Source organism: Kogia breviceps, chromosome 19, assembly GCF_026419965.1.
Source record: "Kogia breviceps isolate mKogBre1 chromosome 19, mKogBre1 haplotype 1, whole genome shotgun sequence".
Taxonomy (NCBI): Eukaryota; Metazoa; Chordata; class Mammalia; order Artiodactyla; family Physeteridae; genus Kogia; species Kogia breviceps.
Genome location: NC_081328.1, coordinates 44877449 through 44900062, shown reverse-complemented (window position 1 = coordinate 44900062; position 22614 = coordinate 44877449). Strand labels below are relative to the sequence as shown.

General features: G+C 43.4%; 1 protein-coding gene and 1 pseudogene across 2 annotated transcripts in view; both read left to right on the top strand.

The window, feature by feature from the left end:
- The window catches only part of LOC131746286 (RNA-binding protein 4B-like), a 37902-nt pseudogene extending 36492 nt beyond the window's left edge, over positions 1–1410 (top strand).
- The window catches only part of PITPNC1 (phosphatidylinositol transfer protein cytoplasmic 1), a 259452-nt gene that overhangs the window by 61043 nt on the left and 175795 nt on the right, over positions 1–22614 (top strand). The gene's annotated exons all lie outside the window — the stretch shown is intronic.

Here is a 22614-nt window from a genome sequence, read left to right as displayed (position 1 = left end):
AATATTTTAGGCTTTTTGGGCCGATATACAACATCAAGGACATTATGTAGGTGCTTACATGATGAGAGACTAAACAAATTTCCACAAATTTTACTGATGAAATTCAAAACATAATAATAATAATAAAAGGGTACAATTTTCTGTTATACAGGTCTACTAATGAAAATAATGGAATTCTTTTTTAAAAAAATTATTTGTTTTCATTTTTGGCTGTGTTGGGTCTTTGTTGCTGTGCGTGGGCTCTCTCTAGTCACGGTGAGCGGGGGCTACTCTTCATTGCGGTGTGCAGGCTTCTCATTGCGGTGGCTTCTCTTGTTGCGGAGCATGGGCTGTAGGCACGCGGGCTTCAGTAGTTGTGGCACACGGGCTTAGTTGCTCCGTGGCATGTGGGATCTTCCCGGGCCAGGGCTCGAAGCCGTGTCCCCTGCATTGGCAGGTGGATTCTTAACCACTGTGCCACCAGGGAAGCCCAAGAATGGAATTCTTTTGAGGAGGATAATATTTTGGTTAATTTAAGTTCAGAGTTAGTGTTTCCTATCATCATGGTAGAAACAGGGCCTCATTCTCCAACAAGGCTTCACTGAAACACTGTGGTCTTCCATCCTGAGAATTCACCAGACTGTGCTGGCTGCATTTGCCCTTATAGTGGTGGAGAACTTTTCACATGGAGGAAGCAGCTTAAGAAGATAAGGTCTGGGGTAAGACTCCTTGGGTGTGAATTTCAGCAAAGACTCAGTAACTAGGAGATCTTTGACTACTTACCTGACCAATCTAGGAGCTTCTGTTCCTTCATCTGTAAAATGGGTCATAGTACCTCCTTCACGGGGTTGTTGTAAAGATTAAATACAAAGATTAGATTAGAATAGCAGTTTATAAATACTATTCTTCTTTTGATTTTTTTTTCAACGATTTAAAAATGTAAAACCATTCTTAACTCACAGGCAGGGTGGCAGGCTGGATTTGGCCTGCAGGATATAATTTGTGGACCCCTGCATTAGAGTATAAACTGGAATTATTGCCACTTACTTTAGAAGTAATGATTGCTTTCCCCCACTAATTGCAAAGCACCATATGCTCACTGCAGAAAACTTGGAAAACAGAAAAGCAGAATAAAAAAAAGTCATTCAGAATCTTTACCATCCAGAAGTGCTTCACTGGTGGTCCCTTGTCTTTGTACATATATACGCATATTTTTAAAAATTAAAACAAACTCATACTATGCATACTGCTTTGTATCTTTTTTCACTTATTAATATATACTTGTCACTAATAATCTTCTATAACCTTAACCTGAATTTTAATGACTGCATACTATTCTGTTATACAGATGCATTACAGTTTACTAAACCAGTTCCCAACAACATTAAAGTTGTTTTGAATTTTTCACCATTAGACATAACTCAGGTGTAAACTAATACACAAATGTTTGTACACAATTCTGATTAATTCCTTGGGATAAATTACAAGAATTCAGTCCCTGGGTTAAAGAGTATCTACATTTTTTTTTTAAGATTTTTTGATGTGGACCATTTTTAAAGTCTTTATTGAATTTGTTACAATATTGCTTCTGTTTTATGTTTTGGTTTTTTGGCCCAGAGGCATGTGGGATCTTAGCTCCTTGACCAGGGATTGAACCTGCACCCCCTGCATTGGAAGACGAAGTCTTAACCATTGGACTGCCAGGGAAGTCCCAAGAGTATCTATATCTTTAAGTTTTGGTGTATCTTGCAAAATTGTTCCCTAGGAAAAGTGTATAGTTGTATACCCTCCCAAGTGGTGTATAAGACCATTGTCATTTACTGTGGTCTTATATTTTTACTTGGTTATTGGGCTTATGGATTTAAACAGTGAAAACATTTTTATTTTTGAAACAATTCAAATAGATTAAAATGTACAGACAGTAATGAAACTCGCACCCATGTACGCACCAGAAAGATTACTCAAGTGTTAACATTTTGCTGTACTTGCTTGTGTTATTTTAAGAAAAACATGGTATCGATTAAAAACTAAGTCTGTCACTATCATCCCATTCTACAGTGAGAATGGGAATCTCATCTCATTGATGAGATCAATCAATCTGCAAAAGGTTAAGAAATTGTGTAAGTAGTAAGAACAGGTAAGTGGTTTTACTTACTGGTAAAGTAAGTAAGAGGTTCTTATTTACAAGAACCTCTTGTAAATAGCATATGGCTAAATTTTTTTAAAAATCCAGTCTGAGTTTTTTAACCAGCTATTTTAATCTGTTTGCACTTATAATAATGGTTGGTATTTTAAATTATTCCTCTTATTTCATGTTTTCTATTTTCCATACTTTTCCTTTGCTTACTTTTTCTCATATCCTGTCTCTTACTGAATTGAGTTTTATCAGTTCCTCCCTTTTTTCCTCTACTGGCTTTATTATCCTTAAATGTGTGTTCTTAGAACACAGTCTAAAATTAACTCCAGTCATCCCCCCTACCAGTTTATTTTCTTTCCATTTAGCTTAAATTTCTCCTTGTTTTCGGTTTTTATAGCCTTTGATATTCTGCCATTTAACTATAGCATGTGTGGATTTGTTTTGGTTTATTCTGCTCAGAACTTGCTGTTATTCTCTACGTGGGAGATTCATGGCTTTTATGATTCTGGAAAATCCTTAAGTATTATCTTTAAAAATATTGCTCCCCTTCATGTCAGCAGCCGTGAAGATGTGCCTCTCAGATCTCCTGCTGTGGGAAGCCTAGTTGACTGACCCCAGATGCCATGTCTCAGGATTCACTCAAAAGCCACGCTTCCCCTGGGCGGTTCCTGGTTGCTGGCTTAGTAAGGCATGGCTACTAGTGCTAGCCCATCCTGTAGGATATAGGACTCCTCTAATGGGGAGTCCTTGAGCCATGACTTTCTGGTCTGAGGTTTCTCCTTGCCCACTCTTTCTCTTCCCAACATCCTTTCTTGGCATCTGCTTATTGAAGGACCCAAACGAACACAGTCTCCCTATTTGCATCATCTGGATCTTGCATTAAATGCGTCGGAATAGTCTCGTACTCCCTATTCCAGGAGCTATTCTTTCATGTCCCTTTTATCTCTATGATGCCCCTTGGTAATTTCTTCAAATCTGTCTTCTATTTTACTTAATTTCTCTCTACTTGTGTCTAATCTATTTAACATATCTGTTGACTTTTTAATTTCAGTGATTATAATATTTATTTCTAGAAGTTCTATTTGGCTTATTTTCATACCTGGCTGTTTTTCGTATTTTTTTCCTCAGGGTTTTATTTCCTACTTTTATGTCTTTCATAGTTTTAAGCATATTTATTTTGTATTCTCTTTTTCAAATTTTAATTTTATTATCCCAAGTTCCTGGAATTCTTTTTATTTTTTAATTAATTTATTTTTTGGTTGCTCTGGGTCTTCATTGCTACATGTGGGCTTTCTCTAGTCGTGGCGAGTGGGGGCTACTCTTCGTTGAGGTGCATGGGCTTCTCATTGTGGTGGCTTCTCTTGTTGTGGAACACGGGCTCTAGGCACACAGGATTCATTAGTTGCAGCACGTGGGCTCAGTAGTTGTGGCTCATGGGCTCTAGAGCATGGGCTTAGTAGTTGTGGTGCACAGGCTTAGTTGCTCCGTGGCATGTGGGATCTTCCCGGACCAAGGATTGAACCTGTGTCCCCTGCATTGGCAGGTGGATTCTTAACCACTGGACCACCAGGGAAGTACCCAAGTTCCTGGAATTCTAACAGTCTTGTTTGTGGTGTTTGCTGTTTTCTTCTCATGATATATTGTAACTTTAAATTTTCTTATAAGCTGATCTTGAGTGGGGATTACTTTTTCTGTGACCTGATAAGAGACTCCTTCCAGAACAATTTGCATTGCTTCTTCTACAGGTCTCAGGAGTATCACTGGCTTGGGGCCAGTGTTTCCGCTAATTTCTTAGTTTGGAACTTCCTGGATTACTCTGCTCAAGGCTCAGATCTGGATATCCATATTTCAGAGGAGAGGTCTTTTTTTTTCACTCAGAGCCCAGGGACACACAAAATTGTCCTCTTGGACCCCTTTTCTAGGGTATGAGTTCCCTCACGCCCCCAGTCTTCACTGAGGAAGCCCCTCTTTGAGGATCCTGCCTCACCTCAAGTGTTTTAGTTCCAACTCTCTGCCTCATGGCAGCCCCTGGTTTCACCTCCTTTGTCCACTTGGGTTTTAAAATGCAAGTCTGTAAGTTACAAAAGCAGTCTCAGAATCCACTCATGTGCTTTCACGTAGTTTTTCCCTGTCTTTTTCAGGTCATATTTTACCCAGCATTCTTAAGTATTTGTAGTGGGAGGGTTTTTTCCACATTGTCTTAATCTGCCACCATATTGCTGTACCTGAAGTCCTATTTACCCTATTCAGTTCTGTGCTGCAAGGCTTCTCAGGGTACCAAATTCTAAGCAGTATCATTAGTGAAACCCATAAACTCACCCATTGTTAGAAAAGCCAAGTGCTTGAGATCCTATTGAGACTGTAGATATATAGTATGTCCTAAGATCTGGAAAAAAAGCTACCTTTATTTTCCAACCCATGGTCACTTCATTGGTAAATCCAGGAAGTGCCGCAAGATTTTACAGATGGAACTGATGCTTAGAAAACAATGAAATGGAATCATCATCATCATCATCATCATTATTATTTCTTTTACGACACAGGCCTAGGAACAGAGCTCTTCTATTTTCCTCCCTTCTTTCTCCCAGCTTTCCCACCATCCTTCTCAATTTGTCCTCTGTCAATAGGGCAGAAAAGAAGGGCTGAAGTGATGTATGGGTATAATCCACTGTGCACTGCTAAAAAGATAAACTTAAATGAAGTGATTTATTACCCGGTGACAGGTATTCTGCCCCAAGAATTGTCTGTCAAAGTGAATGCTCATTGATTTTCCATACTTTCTCTGTCAGCCTCTGGATAGCCATTGTTCATTACAGGTGGATAAGCAGTTTAAGATGCCAGTGTAGGGCTTCCCTGGTGGCGCAGTGGTTGAGAATCCACCTGCCGATGCAGGGGACACGGGTTCGTGCCCCGGTCCGGGAAGATCCCACATGCCGCAGAGCGGCTGGGCCCGTGAGCCATGGCCGCTGAGCCTGGGCGTCCGGAGCCTGTGCTCCGCAACGGGAGAGGCCACAACAGTGAGAGGCCCGCGTACCACAAAAAAAAAAAAAAAAAAAGATGCCAGTGTATTCTCACAGCCTCCGCACTGTGCTGCAGGGGTTAGCCTTTATTTCTGTTCTAGGGCTCAGAACTCTTTCATTCTCTTGCTTTAAACTGTGTGTATGAGAAGAGCAAATGCCACTGGTGTCTCAAATTACTCAAATTAGAAATAAAACATATTCTGTATTCCCATTTTGAAAATGCTTCTAGAATCTTCCTACTTGAGTCAGATAGATAATAGGTCCCAGTAGAACAGCACAGGATAATATATAGCTGTCAGGGCAGTGCCTGAGTCAGTCTGGTCTGTCTTAGAATAAAGATACTCCATATCCTTTGGGAACTAATGAAATAGGATAATTTTCTTTCACTTAAGGGGACCACGTGCATATCATACAGGACATGTCCTTCCTGTTTTGCTCCAAACCCATCCCATTGTGTTGGAGAGTGACAAGCAAAATCTTTTCAGCGACCACAGTGCAGCCTTGGGAGTCAGGATCAGTGTCGTGGAGTCTCAGTAATGCCCAGGTGTTGAGGTGGTCTTAAAAATCTGAGAATTTTGACCTGGCATGAACCTTAGACCATTTAATCCCGTGTTTTAACTGTAGATGAGTAACCTGAAGCCTCAAAGTATGTTATAACTTGCTCATCATCACAGAATCAGTCACACAGCCAGCACTCAACCTGGTCCTTGGACTTCCTGCCCATCACTGTTCCCTGGGGAACTTCTCTTCCACCTCTCACCTGGGTAGTGTTCCCATTTGCTTTCACAACGTACTGCTTGAATTTAAAGATGATTGTGGTGTTGGCGGCTCGCATCATTGAAGTCCGTGTGTTTGGTCCTTTGACAAGGAGAGTTCTGCTGATTCTGAGTTGGGAGGAGGGAGCTTAGCTACAATTTTGATTTTTCCTTTCTTTTTCCTTTTTTTCTATCGTGTGCTTAAGTATGGTGACCTGGACAAGAATACCACAAAGCAGGCACTTTCCAAAAACACGTTGTACTGGAAAAAAGACTGCTTTTTTGCAGTTGGGGTGGAGCCAGGGAAGTTATTTACATGATGTAATGGTATTTTCTAAATGGCATATTTCAAGGAAAAAAGACTAGTTGGATCACTAAATAATTATAGGCAAATACATAAATTGTATTTATATATACACACATATATATAGTAATATACTAATCATATGTAGCATTTGTATTTTTTAAAACCATAAGCATCCTGTAGTAATTTGGACTTGTAAATGCCTTTGCATAGCAAGTAACAGTTTATAATAGCTAAGGAGAGATGAACACTAATAGTATTTTTCTCTTTGTACCTCTGATTGGCAGGTAGGGGGAATTGAAAGCTTGATTTGGGTTAGTTTTTTGGTTTTATTTATTTATTTATTTTTGGCTGCATTGGGTCTTCATTGCTGCAGGCAGGCTTTCTCTCGTCGCGGCCAGCAGGGGCTACTCTTCGTTGCGGTGCGCGGGCTTCTCATTGCAGTGGCTTCTCTTGTCGCAGAGCATGGGCTCTAGGCGTGTGGGCTTCAGTAGTTGTGGCCTGTGGGCTCCAGAGAGCAGGCTCAGTAGTTGTGGCGCACGGGCTCAGCTGCTCTGTGGCATGTGGGATCCTTCCGGACCAGGGATCGAACCCGTGTCCCCTGCACCGGCACATGGATTCCCAACCACTGCGCCACCAGGGAAGCCCAGTTTTGTTTTTTTTCAATACTTAGTTACAATACTGATTAAACACTTTCTTTATTGAATATGTGGCATGTATTTATTTCCACAGTATGCATTTGTGGCAACATTGAATCAGCTTTCCCTGAGCCCATACTAATAGTTCTTACAAGTTAAGCAGGATGTTGCCTTCATGGTGTAATGATTTTGTACTTCACATAGTGCTTTGAAGGCCAGAGGAAGCAAATTCAGCCTCCAGAAGTCCTTAACTTAGAGTCGAGAAGCATCACTGATACCAGGAGACGCTACCTGAATGTGTATTTGGTGGTAAAAGTAAAAAGATATTTTATGTGTTCAGAGAAGCAGAGGAAAAAAATATACAGACCTGCATTATATTCATTTTCTTCCCTGTGTTCCCTAGTGGCCTGATTATTCATCTGGCTGAGATGTAAGATCTTTTGAGCTTATAACATAATAGTTATTCATAAAGGCATTTAGGCTGATGGCTTTCTCAGAACGTCCTGCTGTTCAGGATGGACTTCATCTATATTTCAATGAATTTCTAAACGGGAGAAACAGAACATTTTCCCTTTGATTAATTCATTGGTTTTTTTAGTCTGTAAGGACCCAAATGCTGGTGAACTCCAAAAGGAAGTCAGTAAAGGAAAAATGGTAAATTGGAATTGAAACCATGAACTGGCCCCATAAAAATCTTTGAACACTGTCCTAAATTCAACATCTGAAATATAATGGGCCAGGCAAAGATTTATGAAAGCTAATTTTAAAAGCTAACATAAAATTTCACCAAAGAAGCACATTGTTATGAGTTGTATAAAGTTCTTAGGCTGTTTCAGACCAATCTTTACAGCTCTCTGGCTTTTAACCTACTTTGCCCGAGAATCAAGTACTTTAGCAAATTATAACTAGTTAGGTCATAGACACATGCTTTGCATTCTTGGGCTATTCACTGGGAGTATGCCCTCTGGAACTAAGATTTTAAGATTTTACATTATTGGATGTATACCTGTCTTAGAGTGGTCCCCAGAGATCAACCCTAAGATGAGAAATGGGGGAGGTGATCCTAGGAAACCCAAAGAGGAGCACAGGGCAGTGAGAAAGGGGAAGGAGGGAAGGCAGTAGAGTGTAAAGGAGAGAGTTTCCTACTGATCCTGCATAGAGGAAAAAGCCTTGAAAAACACCAAGGAAGATCATCTGTGCCTCAATTCTAGCACCAGTGTGAAATCCCATTTTAAATACCTTGTTGAAAAAGACTTGATAGCTGACATAACTCTGTTTTTGCCTTATATGTGATCTGTGAGATTGGATTTGCCAGTGTTGAGTTTTTCCCAACTTGAGTACACAGTGTCCAGGAACTAGCAAAACCAGCCTTTTGAAGTAGGATCTTTTTCGGACATGGCTCTGTCAGCCAGGGATGAGCGGGGGCGCCTCCTTCTGATGTCCTTTCTCCAATCTGAGTAAGGGAGAACCAGGACATGAGCTGGCTCTCTGGTGCTTGGGGCATCGGTGGGCTTGGGTCTTAGTCTTCTCTGCCTAGTCCTCAAGGGAGCGCTGGAGTCCTTGAACTGGAAATTCTCTTCCCAGGATCTACCAGAAACCCCTAAAACTTCAAGGAAGCTTAATTCCCAATGTCTTGGGTCAGGTTGTGTAGAAGTCTAGGGATTCTCATGGAGATGGAACATTGGCCTAGGAGGTGGGGGTGAGGAGAGCGGCAAGGCAGTGGGGGAAGGGGGAGTTTTAGCTGGATTCGTGGGGAGCTCTGCCTCCCCTTGCCCAGGGGTCAGCCTTTTGTCTCCCTCTCCCGCGGCAGCCATTGATCGGTTATGGGCCTCCCTCAGGGCAGGTATAACCTTCCAGGTGGAGCTGCTCCCATAGGCCAAAGGCAATTTTACAGACTAAGGGGCCAAATGGGACCCCTCAGCAGTCAACACTTACAGCAACCCTTACCTGGTAAAGGGATACAGGCAGGGCACTCTGGCCTTACCCAGCAGAGAACAGGGCCAGGCATTCACCTTTTCTTACTCATTCTCTTTAACACAACTCACCGCTCTTCCAAGTGTCCCTCTTCACAGCAGTCCTTTGCCCTTCCAAATTCAGCATCCTCGGCCCCCTCCCTTGAAAAACTTACTCCTGGACACAGGAAAGGAGAATCAGATGCCCCTGCCTTCTGGCGCTTGTGGCTGAGCTGGACCCCACTGGGGGCTCGCTGGCTCTGGGAGGAGTGCTGGTCCCTGGTGTTGGTGGGAGGTATAGGATGGGAGATGATGAAGGCTTTCATCCTGATCCATCTTTCAACCGTCTGCTTCCAGAGTCAGCTCATGGCAAATAGGTCTCAGCAGTGAATATTAATTTTCTGCCCCGGACTATTTTCCTCCTATATACAGGGCTTTGACCCTACTGTTTGCAAAATAACAAGCTGGCATTCTTGTGCTAAGGTCCGCTTTATTCCTTCTTGAGCCTGCTTTTGTTCCCATTTTAGCTGAAAAGGGCTCTGAGGCATCCAGATTTTTTTTCCTGACCTCAGATTTCTTTCCAGATACAAGATGTGGAGAGGGAGCTGTGGATGAGTAAGAAGGGTTCAGTTGTACCTGTTTCATGTTTACTCTGACCCAGAGTGACTGGGGTGTTAATTTGATGCATGTTGTCCCCAAGACTTTTGAAGTGGCTGTGGTCGGCGATTGAATGGCTGTTACACAGTTTCGAATTTGGGAACCAGCTATTGTCCTTTCACTACACCAGCCTGTCGCTTTAGGCACGTTATAAGGTCTGCTTTGCCCGCACCCCAACCAGATTTGCTCTGCGAGTTAATGTCACTCAGGGTAAACGCCACACTGTCTCTGCAGCAAAGCCACCTGCCAGCCACAGCCAGGTGTGTGGTGCATGTGGATATTGTGTCAAAATATCTCCATGGCCTCTAAGAATAGAACTGCCAGAGGTCAGCGTGATATTCTAGAAAGCTGTCCCTGGGACCTACTCCATCCATGAGAAGTGAGTCACTAAATCCAGCCCACATTCAAGGTGGGGGGGGATTAAGCTCTACCTAGTAGAGGGAGGAGCATGAAAAAAAGGTTGTTTAGGGGTGCTAAAACCACCACAGTGATTAATAAATGCTTTTGGAGTGATGCTTTGAGGCTATGCAGGAAACTTGTTTCTCCTTTAAAAACTTTCAACATTCACCAGTGGATCTCACCGGCAGCCATTATTACCATCATGTTCTGTTAATGGTTTTCTATTTCTTTCATTCCTTCTATGTTTATTTCTTGGAATGCTTCTGTGAGGATGTTTTGTCCCTCCTCTTCCATTTATTTATTTGTCCACTTATTTGTTTATATCAGTGTAGACTCAACAGGTATTTATGTTATTCTCTAGGTGAGAGATGTTCTTAAAAGGGGAAAACAGCCTCTGTGAACCAGGTAGAGGGAGGTGGTGAGGGAGGGTGTAGATGCTGAGGAGGAGGACATGGTGGAGGAAGCCAAGTTCCCGACAAGGCCGGTGAGAATGAGGTCCAGAAGGGGGGGGGGGGCTTGGCAAAAATGAGGGACACTCTGTTCTCAAAAACAGGGACAAAGAAAGCTTGGGAAGGTTGCTTTTTTTCTCAGGAAGGAGTTCCCATTAATTATCTTTTGTCTTCTCGGTCAGGATGTTTTTTGGTGACGACAGTAGGAAATTGGCTTTTGGAATTTAAATTTTCTTGGCGGAAATTCCTGGCCTCTGGAGGAGGCTTTCTTGAACCACAGCACTATTGACATCTGGACGGGCTCATTCTTTGTTGTGAGGGGCTGTCCTGTGCACTGCAGGGTGCTTAGTGGCATCCCTGACCTCCACTCACCAGATGCCAGTGGCATCCTCCCCTCCTTCCCCAGTGTGACCACCTGAATGTATCCTGTGCCACCAAGTTGGAGGCAGGGCCACCAGATGTCCCCTGGAGAACAAAATGGCTTTTGGCTGAGAACCAGTGATCTCAAATAGCATACACCATGCTGGCCATGCACAGAATTCCTGAGTGTTACTTTTGAAGGGCTAAGACGATGGCATTTACCTGAGTTCCTGCACAGAGAACTCAGCTGCCCTGGCGTGAACGTCAGCGTGGCCGCAGTTGATAAGTGGGTGGGTGGGTGGGGGTTCTTGGTAACAGCTGATGATGTTCTCAGCACACAAGAGGAAGTGGAGCTCTGATTCTCAGAGGGTCTTTGTTCTGGCGAGTGTTGCTGTGGTTATAGCCTTGCCTTCTGGTGGTGGGTTGTTTTGCCTTCTCTGTGGTTTCTGTGTGCATTTGAGAATCAGCTTCAATGTGATGTCAGCTGGGGACAAGAAGCTCTTCTCACCGATGAGTTTCTGAAAGCCCATTTGTTCTAAATGCAACATGACACCTAGCTTGGGTACACATCGGTTGCTGGTAAAGTTGTTTCCTCAGCGAGCCGGGGATGGCGGGGACTCCTACTCCCTTACAGCTCTCGTTTTATTATCCAAAGACACTTCTGCATTTTGACTTTTTTTTTTTTTAACCTTTTTACCTTCAGTTAGTTTTTAACGAGACACTGCATTTCAAACATAGCAAACATGACAGAGATTGAGGAACGAGGCGGAGGCTGAAACGACCTTGCGTGACCGCTGATGCCACCTGTTGGTGGTTGGCAGAACTGATGCCCTTCGAAGCTTTGTTCATTGCACAGAAAGTTGAAAATTGGCAGCAGAGAACCTTCCTTGCACCCAGGGAGCTTGGGATTGGCAGGATAGGGGAAGAGTAGAAGGGGGGTGGGGCGGTAATGTGGGTTTGCTTCGTAGATCAGCACCAGTCATCGGTGGGTGCTGGGAATCCATATTTAAAGTAATTGTAGGAGGATTTTTCAAGGTACTGGCTAGGATGCCATTGGGACCTAAAATCCATTGATGAGTCAGTTGTCATTTAAGAAAGAATCCCAGTGCATTGGGCTTTTGGGTGTTAACAGAACAACGGGGAGATCTCAGCTAAAAACAGTCTCTTCCACAGAATTAACACGCAGCTGGTATTTGTGAAATGTGATTAATAGGGGACACTATGAACTCATTCTAACCAAGGAAACTGAGACTCGATGAGTAAAATAACTATTGTATTTTATCTTCTTTCAAAGTGCTTTCAAATACTGCACATTTTTTCTATACCAATCCATTTTGGCCAGCATATCCCCTTTTTCTGATACCAAACTGAGATTCCTAGAGATTAAGTTTCCTGGGTCCACATATCTAGTTGATAGTGAGAGCCAGAATTAGTCCAGCCAGTGGATCCGCAACCTTGGTTGCACGTAAGACTCACCTGGGGTACTTTATTTATTTATTTTTTTGCGGTACGCGGGCCTCTCACTGTTGCGGCCTCTCCCGTTGCGGAGCACAGGCTCCGGATGCACAGGCTCAGCGGCCATGGCTTACGGGCCCAGCCGCTCCACGGCACGTGGGATCTTCCCGGACCGGGGCACGAACCCGTATCCCCTGCATTGGCAGGCGGACTCTCAACCACTGCGCCACCAGGGAAGCCCACCTGGGGTACTTTTAAAAAAGCCCAGTGATTGGCGTCACTGCCACATATACTGATTTAATTGAGCAGGGGAAGGACTGGGTCGGGGGTTCCCTTTCAGAACTATAGTGATTCTAATGTGTTGCCTGGGTTGAACTGCTACAACTCAGAGTATGGTCTATAGGCCAGCAGCAGAACATAATTTGGAAACTTGTTAGAAATGCAGAATCTCAGGCCCCATCCCAGAACTTCTGAATCAGAATCTGCATTGTAACAAGATTCCCAGGTGAAGTTTGGAAATACTGGGTGTTGCCTCTGAGGCAAGATTTTCTGAGCTGTCCATTGGTATCTCCACTGGGGACTCCAGGTTTTTTTTACCATTCAGACAGCCTTCGAGGATTGGGTGGCCTCCATTGCGGGTCCCAGCTTCCCTCTGCCTTGTGAGTTCTCCTAGATTGAGAACACAGGTGCCCCCCTCCTCCCCCTAAAAGTCTTGCTCGGTGCTCGCAGGTAGAGTGTGTTTTCACAGACCCCAATTTCCGGGTGCATCATAGCATTGTCACCAAACCAAGACTCCAGTCTAGGTGCCTCCAGGCTCTACTTCTTAAGAGTGATGGAACCCTGATTAGTAGGTGATGAAAGGGTCACCTTGTATTCAGCCCCTAAGACTCTCACTTTACCTCTAGCTTAGAGGCCGCTTGGATTGGAAAGGAAGGAGGTAGCGCCTTTTTCTTTCCCCCTAAAGAGAAAGTACTCTGGGTCAGTGTTTGTTTTTTGAATATTTGAATGAAATGAAGCCTGTGAGGGCATCTGGGAAACTTTTTGACGTTACAGACAGGCTTCATCCATCCCAGCTGGACTTGGGTTTCGGTGGAGGGACCTCTTACTCAGCAAACCCATCCACTGTCTTTCTAAAAGAGATCTTCTTTAGTTCATTTCTTCAAATCCAATGCTATACGAGTGATCTTTTCTAAATCTGTAGCTGCATTTTGGGTAGTGCCTGAAAGAGACACAGAAGTCCCTGTTCAGCCTCTTTTTGGGAAACTGAGAGCCTTGGCTTCTTTTCCACCCGTCCTCTGCTGTTTTTAACAACAAACCCCCTTTGATGAAAGGCCAGTCTGAGCCGGGCAGAGGCAGCCATTTCTCCTTCCTTCCTAGCTCCCCTCCACCGTCTCCTGTCCCTCTTTCCTACCTTCCTCCCCGCAGGAGCAAAATAATAACAACAGACCAAACTGGGAAGAAACAAGGGAGGTTTGTCCCCATTTCTGAAATCCTTTGAAAGTATGTTACTGAAAGAGGATTCAAAAGTGCATGGAGGGTTTCTGTGTCTCTTCTCCTGGAAGCGTTGGGAGGTCTCTGTGCACCCGATCTGGAGAGACTGGAATGATCGTTTCTGCACAGAAGCCACTCATTAGTGGCCACCAGCAGGAAGACCTTGCCAGTTGCTTGTCATGCCTCTGAATTCAGAGGTTTTGAAAAGACCCCAAATGGGGCTTGTGGCTTTCTTCAGTCTTGTTGGGTTTCATTTTTTTCCCCTTCCTCTTCCAGCTGCTCTGTTCTCTGTCCAGCTTTTTCTCCTCTGTTGCCCACAGCAACCCCAGCAGTTGGTACCGGAGTAGGGGGAGCTGGAGACCAGGTTACCTCGGAGTCAAGAAATCCTCAACTGAGCAAGTCACCAGAGTCACACACAGGAATCGGTTTTTTGGAAAATCTCCCGATTCAAACCACCCTCCACAGCTCCCCCCCACCTTGCCCTTCCAGAGAGGCTTGTTTCTTCTGGTCCCTGAGAAGCCAGTTACTGAGACACCCGGGGCCCCACCTCTGCAGGCATCTGTTTACCAACAGTGCTGCGTAAACTCTCTAACACGTTTCCTTTCAGCCCACACTTTCCCTCCACACAGACAGAGTCCGTAGGCTCTTTTACAGTGGAGGGTGTTACAGAATATAGTATCACTCTCCCTGTGCAGAGAGACAGACTGGGGGAAGAATCAGCCCACGGCCAGCGGCGTAGAATAGGCAGCCAGGCTGTAAGGTTTTTCCTCTTTTGCTCTTTACCACAAGAAAGCGCTTTGTCAAGAGGAAGTGCCAGTGTCGTCATGGAAATAAATGATAGGGCGGGAGCAGCCAGATGAATTGAGCCGTCCTTGATTTGGGAGACCTCTTCCATTAATATATCTAAAATTCAGTGTACAAATGAGCATAGGATGACTTGATCTGGGATACTTCTTGCAATTCTTTTGCAACTCAGTAAATTTCCTTTCCCTTTGAATACCACAGCACTCTCTGAAACTTAGAGAACTGAGCAGGTGGAACGCTGAAGGAGTTTTCTGAAGGAGAAAAAGAAAAACAAGTTTGGAAACATGAAATAGTGATCCTCATTTGGATCGTGCCTTCTGGTATCTAAGTGTGCCGGTCCCTTTAAATTCCAAGGACTGGCGGCCTCTTTGGATATTTGTCAATGACAAGTGCAGTATGTGTCGAGGAAAGGCATTTTCTTCTGCAATGTTCGTTTCTATTTCCATGGTTTGCCTCAGTTCTTTTCTTTAATTAATGCTGTTTATGCTCACTGATGAATAATTCAGTCATTACAAGCAACAGATGTCAGAGGATTCAAAATGACTTTCTCTGAATTATTTATTATTTCCAAAAAAGTAACAGGTTTGTTGAACAAGTAATTGGCAACACAGATGTAGATCAAGGTTTGTCAGCAGGAAACAAGGTCTACTACTGCTTTCCCTTTTGTGCATGTTACTAGCCAGGACTGCGTTGTACAGGGGGAGTTTGCCTGGTACTGTGTAGGGAGTCAGTTACTTATTCCGGGTGCTGAGTGGGGAGCTGGACCTTGTTTGGTTTTTCCGGTTGACAAAACATAAATAGGAATTCGTTCAAAAATATAATGAATGAAGGCAGCCTTGCAAACACCTATCAGACATAATGACTTAATGCAGGTCCCCAGAAAGAGGGAATACCTTTGTCTGTAAAGATATACTGAGAATAGAGACCTGGGGGGAAAAAAAACCTGATGGATATGTAAAGGTTTGTGTATAAAAATGTTCTCTGCAGGGTTGTTTATAACAGAATTTTTTTAAAGGAAAAAATGCAAGTGGCCAACAATGAAAAATTAGTTGAATAAATTTTGATAAATCCAAGCAGTAGAATATTATATAGCCATTAAAAATAATTATATGTATTTTTGATACAGAAAAATATTAGAGAATTCCCTTGCATCCAGTGGTGAGGGCTCAGTGCTTTCACTGCCAGGGCCCTGGGTTCGATCTCCGGTTGGGGAACTAAGACCCTGCAAAATGTGTGGCATGGCCAAAAAAAAAGAAAAAAAAATTAATAGATAGACGATGATATTAAGTGAGAGAGGCTATATTTCTGTAGAAAACTATGTGTATGTGGTTCTTCTATAGATATAGAGAAAAGTCGAGAAGGAACTACCCCAAAATGTTAATAATTATTTAGGTGGTGTAGGGCAGTGGTCCTCAGCCTTTTTGGCACCAGGGACCGGTTTTGTGGAAGACAGTTTTTCCCACAGATGGGGAGGGGGGAATATGGTTCAGGCGGTAATATGACCAATGGGGAGCGATGGGGAACAGCAGGTGAAGCTTCGCTAGCTCCTCTCGCTCACGCACTGCTCACCTTCTGTACTGGTCCGCGGACCGTGGGTTGGGGACCCCTGGTATAGGGTCCAGGTGACTTTTCTTCTGCTTCTTGTATTTTCTCATCCTTTCCACTATAAATATGCATGCATTAGTTAGAGTAAAAAGCCAAGCTGCTAAGAAATCCAGAGTATTGAGGCTTAATGAATTTCTCTCTCATTTAACAGTTTGAGGTAAGTGTTCCACATATGCAAGGGGCTCTGTTCCATTCAAGAGATTCACAATCCCGGGTTCCTTCCATCCTGTGGCTCCCCCCTTCCCCAGGTCCTTGTCATTTTTTTTTTTTTTTAATGTTTATTTATCTATTTGGTTGTGCCGGGTCTTAGTTGCAGCACACAGGATCTTCGTGGCTGCATGCGGGATCTTTAGTTGCGGCATGTGATCTCTTAGTTGCGGCATGTGGGATCTAGTTCTCTGACCAGGGATTGAACCTGGGCCCCCTGCATTGGGAGTGTGGAGTCTTAATGACTGGACCACCAGGGAAGTCCCAGGGCCTTGTCGTCTGGTACATGGTCAAGGCTGGGTGCTGTCACAAGGAAGAAGAGGGGCCATGGAAGAGACGCTGTTCCCAGAGTGGCACACATCACTTCAGCTCACACGCCTTTCCAGGGACACAGTAGCCTGGCTAAACTCAACTGCCAACTACAAGGCAGGCAGGGAACAAAATCCTGATAGGCATCTATGTGGCCAGAGACGGCACTATGCTACAGAGGAAGGAGAAAATAAATTTTGCTGGAAAGCTTTCAGTCTGTGCTAAATGTATTACCTATATGAGAAAAAATAATATAAATTTTTTCTAAAAGGATAGAACTTTGGATTAGATGCCTCCGGAGGGCACTTCCTTTTGAAATTAAGCATACAGAGGAAGTATAAAATTTGGATACCGCCTTCAAGGGATTTACAGTTTTATAGAGTAACTAGACCAATAATAATTCAAAGTCTTATATGCAAAGGGCCAGAAGAGGAGCCAGAGCAATACAGAAGAGAAAATTGGCTAGGATTGTGTAATAAGGCTTAGGTGATTTGAAAAGTTTGCAATTCTGCTTTGTTGAGCTCCGAGGATTACTTGTATCTTTGGAAGAAGAAAAACTATTTATTTTGTGACATTTTACAGTAGTGTGATCTCCTTTTACACCATCGAGGAACCGAATCATAATTTCCTACTGACCTAACAAGACTCTGATTGACCTTCAGTTAGCTGTTGTTCATTGTAATTCCTTGTTAAATCTGTATTGATCTATTTTTTAAAATAAGTTTATTTATTTTATTTATTTATTTCTGGCTGCGTTAGGTCTTCATTGCTGCAGGCAGGCTTTCTCTAGTTGTGTTGAACGGGGCTACTCTTCATGGTGGTGCATGGGCTTCTCCTCGCAGTGGCTACTCTTGTTGTGGAGCATGGGCTCTAGGCGTGTGGGCTTCAGTAGTTGTAGCACACAGGCTCAGTAGTTGTGGCTCGCGGGCTCTAGAGTACAGGCTTAGTAGTTGTGGCGCACGGGCTTAGTTGCTCCGCGACATGTGGGATCTTCCCGGACCAGGGCTCGAACCCGTGTCCCTTGCATTGGCAGGCGGATTCTTAACCACTGCGCCACCAGGGAAGTCCCTGTAGTGATCTTATCATAAAATATTTAGAAGGGCTACAATTTGAATAAAGCTCTTAGCAATAATTTATCAGTTACTTTAAAAATAAACTTTAAAAAATACAGTTTTGGGCTTCCCTGGTGGCGCAGTGGTTGAGAGTCCTCCTGCCAATGCAGGGGACGCGGGTTTGTGCCCCGGTCTGGGAAGATCCCACGTGCCGCGGAGCGGCTGGGCCCGTGAGCCATGGCCGCTGAGCCTGCGCGTCCAGAGCCTGTGCTCTGCAACGGGAGAGGCCACAACAGTGAGAGGCCTGCGTACCCAAAAAAAAAAAAAAAAAAAAATACAGTTTTAAAGTTTTAAAATATGATTATCTAGAGGTATTTCTAGACCTGTTCGGAAGGCAAACCAGAAGTATAATGTAGATAAATCGGGTTTTTTTCTCCTTTGGATAGAAATTTTTCTATCTTTGATATATTTTTAGTAACCATACGATATATTACCTCCTTCACAATAGGATCAGATTTTGCATATCTTTTGCCTAGTGTCAGATTTTTCAAGTCTGTAGCGTTTAGGCTGTTAAAACCGAAAAATGTTCTGGTTTGATATATAAAACTTCGTAAAGTCAAATGGTGGGGTTTTCCTTTTTTTTTTTCTTTTTAAAGTATAGTTGATTTACAATGTTGTGTTAGTTTCAAGTGTACCTTTTTCAGATTCTTTTCCATTATAGGTTATTGAAAGACATTGTAGTTCCTTGTGACCATACGGTAGGTCCTTGTTGTTAGTCCCTTCTTTAATCCACCGCAAATATGATCCCTTAAGACATGCTGGAATCCAATTGCCCTGTGCTTTGGTATTTCCCTGATAGTTCATGAGATGTAACAAAAATGTTTGAAGGAAGACAGTAAGAACTGTTTGGTGCTTTAGGTTTTTTGTTTGTTTGTTTTGTTTTCAGGAAATTCAGGTTGCAGAAGCCCCATAGGGCAAGAATCATTGCAAATGAGGCCCAGATTTGAAAATTGCTGTTTTGTAAATTGTGCTTATTCTCATAATAAAGATTTCTACAGCTGGAAAGAACTTTAAAAATTGGGTGACCCAGTTGCCTTATTTTGCAGATGAGGAACCGAGATGCAGGCAGGACAAGTCACTAGCTGAGATCACATTCATTCATGGCAAAATTCAGAACCATGCTTTGACTTTCTGTCCTCAGGTCACTGTGTCCTATACCACCCCATGCCTCTCTTTATCTTATGCCTCTGGGGATTGCCAGCTTACTTGCCACCAGTGACAGGAACCTCAGATAGAAACTCCAATGAGGAGAGGGCAATACTTTCACAGCTCCTGACCTATGGGAGTGATGGGTTGGCATGCGGATGAAGTGGGAGTGAGGGCGCCATCTTTATAACCCAGCTTTTCCTGCCCCTTACTTTTTTTTTTTTTTTTTGCCTGCCCCTTTCTTGATGCTTTGTCTACCGAATAGAGATGTTCTTGATTCATAGTAATAATAAACATGTTAGGGGGCAGAAATCGGACTTGCAGCCAATTTTGTAGGAAGTTTCATTGCCAACACATCTCAAGATAAAGAATTTCAGTTTCTTTCCCTTTTTTTAAACCATTATTTAAGAGCGCTGAGAGTTGAAATCTCACAGTGACAACAAAAATATAATATTTTCTTCTTATTATAAAAGCGGTCAAAGAGCTGAAAAGCCATAACATTTTTTTTTTTTTTTTTTTTTTGCGATACGCGGGCTTCTCACTGCTGTGGCCTCTCCCGCTGGGGAGCGCAGGCTCCGGATGCGCTGGCTCAGCGGCCCTGGCTCACAAGCCCAGCCGCTCCCCGGCATGTGGGATCCTCCCGGACCAGGGCACGAACCCGTGTCCCCTGCATCGGCAGGCGGGCCCTCAACCACTGCGCCACCAGGGAAGCCCCCATACCATTTTAAAAAATATTTATTTACTTGGCTGCGCCGGGTCTCAGTTGCAGCACGTGGGATCTTTTTAGTTGCAGCATGTGGGATCTAGTTCCCTGACCAGGGATTGAACCCAGGCCCCCTGCATTGGGAGCACGGAGTCTTAGACACTGGACCACTAGGGAAGTCCCCCATTTAAAAAAAATAATTTTCTTCTCCTTTTTTGATCAACATTAAGATGAATTGTCTCTTTGGGGGTGTGATTCTGGTTTAATCGGTCCAAATGTTTTGGAAAATGTTTCATGACCTATAGGTTTATTGATTTCAAAGACTATAAATCCATCTGTCCATCTATCCATCACCTACCTACCCATCTGAGGGCAGAATGGGAGGATGGGAAGTTCCCAGGGAAGTACCAACAGCTTGGATTGGTGGGTAGCCTGGGCAGACTTAGTACCTTATACTTTGGTTTTTCTACTTGAAAAGCACGTAGATCTTAATTTTCAAAATATAGCTCTGTTTATCATGGAAGAGAAGTAAAATGTAGCCAACCCTGTTGACTGTCATGGATTATCCGTTCTCGCTTCACCCCTGTTAACCCATTTCTTTATTCAGTTTCCTTGCTTGTAACATGGGCATGATACCCAGCTCTGAAAGTGCCTATGTGCTAGATGCTTGTGTTAGTTTCCACTGTCTAGTTGTGCCTAATTAGATTTGTGTTAAGCTTGAGGTCATTTATAGCCAACTTTTTCCCGATTAAAAACATAAGCCTTTGTTGAACTATCTTGTCATTCTAAATTGGAGCCATCTTGCCTTTATATCAGAGAATTCATCTTTAGTTCAGTTACCGCATAAGCTGGCTTAATCCTCTAGGGGCTGCTGTCATTGTTAATTTACATCCGACCTTGTTCTGAAAAAAGTATTTAAAGCAGTGGAACCCTAATTTAGAACTTGCTGGTGCTTGCTTTGCCTATTCGTCTGGACCTGTAAAAATGAGTCCCAATTCCCTAAGAAATCAGACTGAAGGCTTTAATAAAAATTTCAGATGCCACCCTAAGATCTAGAACTTCTTTTGATTCTTGCTCATTGTGTCAATGAAGGTGGTTACAATGAGTATTACCATCTTACAAATAGGGAAGCAGAGAGAGACCCAGTGACTTACCTAAAGTTGGTAGAACGTAGCCACTGGGTTCTCACTCCCAACACTTGGCCAGACTCTGTGTGTCTGTGTGTATCTGTGTGTGTCTGTGTGTGTGTCTTTGTGTGTGTGAGTTTCCTGGTTTCCTGGTGCTCAGGCTACTGGGAGCATCTGTCACAGGCACAATGGGAATTGTGTGGAGCATGCTGGGAAGCGTCTGGCTTTTCATCTGGATTTGTGGATTTATTTTGTAATAGGGTATCTGCCAGACCATGTGCCTGGGAGTCAGCAATGGCAGCAGCCGATGGGTGTTTCTGTGGGAGAAGAACAGACTTGCCAAGTCAGTCTGGCATATCAGGAGTTGAGAGACATTGGAACTACAGAAAAAAAATTATTAAAGATGACTCTTAAGATGTCAAGAGGAAAAAAAATGACTTCTTAGGCCAGAAAAGCAAAAGCTATCACACTCTGTGAGCCCCGCGCTGAGAGATGGCTTTTCAAGGGCGGCTTAAGCGCGTTAGATTAGTCTGCAATGTGGATTAAGGGACTGTGGGATTTAATAACTGGTATATTAAAGAATGGCCCTGCGAATGTTACTGTGCCATAAAAACGTAACCACTCTAATTGAATTTAGAAGCAATATTAAAAATACTCTTTTGGTGATGCTTCCTAGATATATTAAATAAAATATCAAAAGTCACAGTTGATTAAGCTGAAACTTCAGCATGTGAGGCTTATTATTAAGCACTAAATTCTGTTGCTAGAGGTTTTTATTTTATTTTTTTCTGAAATGTAAGAAATTTCTCCCTTTACATAATTTATGGTCATTCCACTATTTTAGTGTGCCAGAAAATGTTCTCAGAGCCTTAACGGTGTTTTGGAACACAGTATATTATCTTATTGTTGGGCTGTTTATATAACGAACACTTGATATTTATTGATGGTGGTATTTCGTGAGCTGAATTCTCTCTTATGGGCAAGGAAAGCAATAGGCTATTAAGTTACATATGGTGCTTAGGGTGCTTTTAAGGAGTAATGGTGGAAAATACACCTTTTCTTCCTCCTCCCATGGCAGTATGTAGTTTTGCTAGCCTTATGTCTGCACGCAAAGACCTTCTGAGAAGATGGCATTGATCTGGGGTGGTACCAATGTATAGCTGGGATGCTACTGTGCACATACATACTCCATGGACCACTTCATGGTTCTAGAGTCCCATGGACTCCAGAGAGCCTTGTGGAAATCATGAAGCTTCCATGGCAGTTATGAGCAGGGAGTATTTTCCTTTCCATCCAGGCAAGGGGGGGATCTTTTCCTTTCCATCCATGGGGCAGACCTGAGGCAGGGGGGTGGGGAGGCAAGGAGGTTACGTTTATGTGTCTGAATTCAGATACATAATGAGGAATATAGTTGAAAAGTACCTATGCATTTGGAGCAGGGGGTAGCGATTAGAAGCACCCAGGAAACCAGATCCCTTCTTGCTCTTCAGGCTGTCTCCTGGAGTCCCCAAAGTGGCACGTCCTGTGTTAAAGAGTATTGTGGAATTTATTTGTAAGTATCTATATGAAAAAAACCCATAAAATATGGACATTGGTTAGAACTTAATCACAAATGAGTCATACCGTTTAAGTTATGTTTCCTTTTCCCTCCGTGGACAAGAACCTCTCCCCTTTTCTGTTATTGCTTAGATTTAGAGAAATTTCTTTTATCTTGCAGAACCTTATGCCAAAGAAACAACTGAGTGTTTCACTGTGTCTGAGCTCAGTAGAAGGATGTTCGAGTACTTAATGCAACCCCTGTTGAGGGATTGGCTTCTGGCAGAAGTGTTAATATGCAAACTCTTAAAGCAGAAGGTTTACATTTTTCCAGCTGCCAAACTTTGGGCTTCCTGGTGAATCACTGGGACAGACTTTGTCGGTCAAGTGTGAGTGGTGCTCTGGGGCTGCTGGTCCGAGGGTGGGGAAGCATGACCAGTTGTTTTAGATGCCTGGCCAGAGCTCAGAC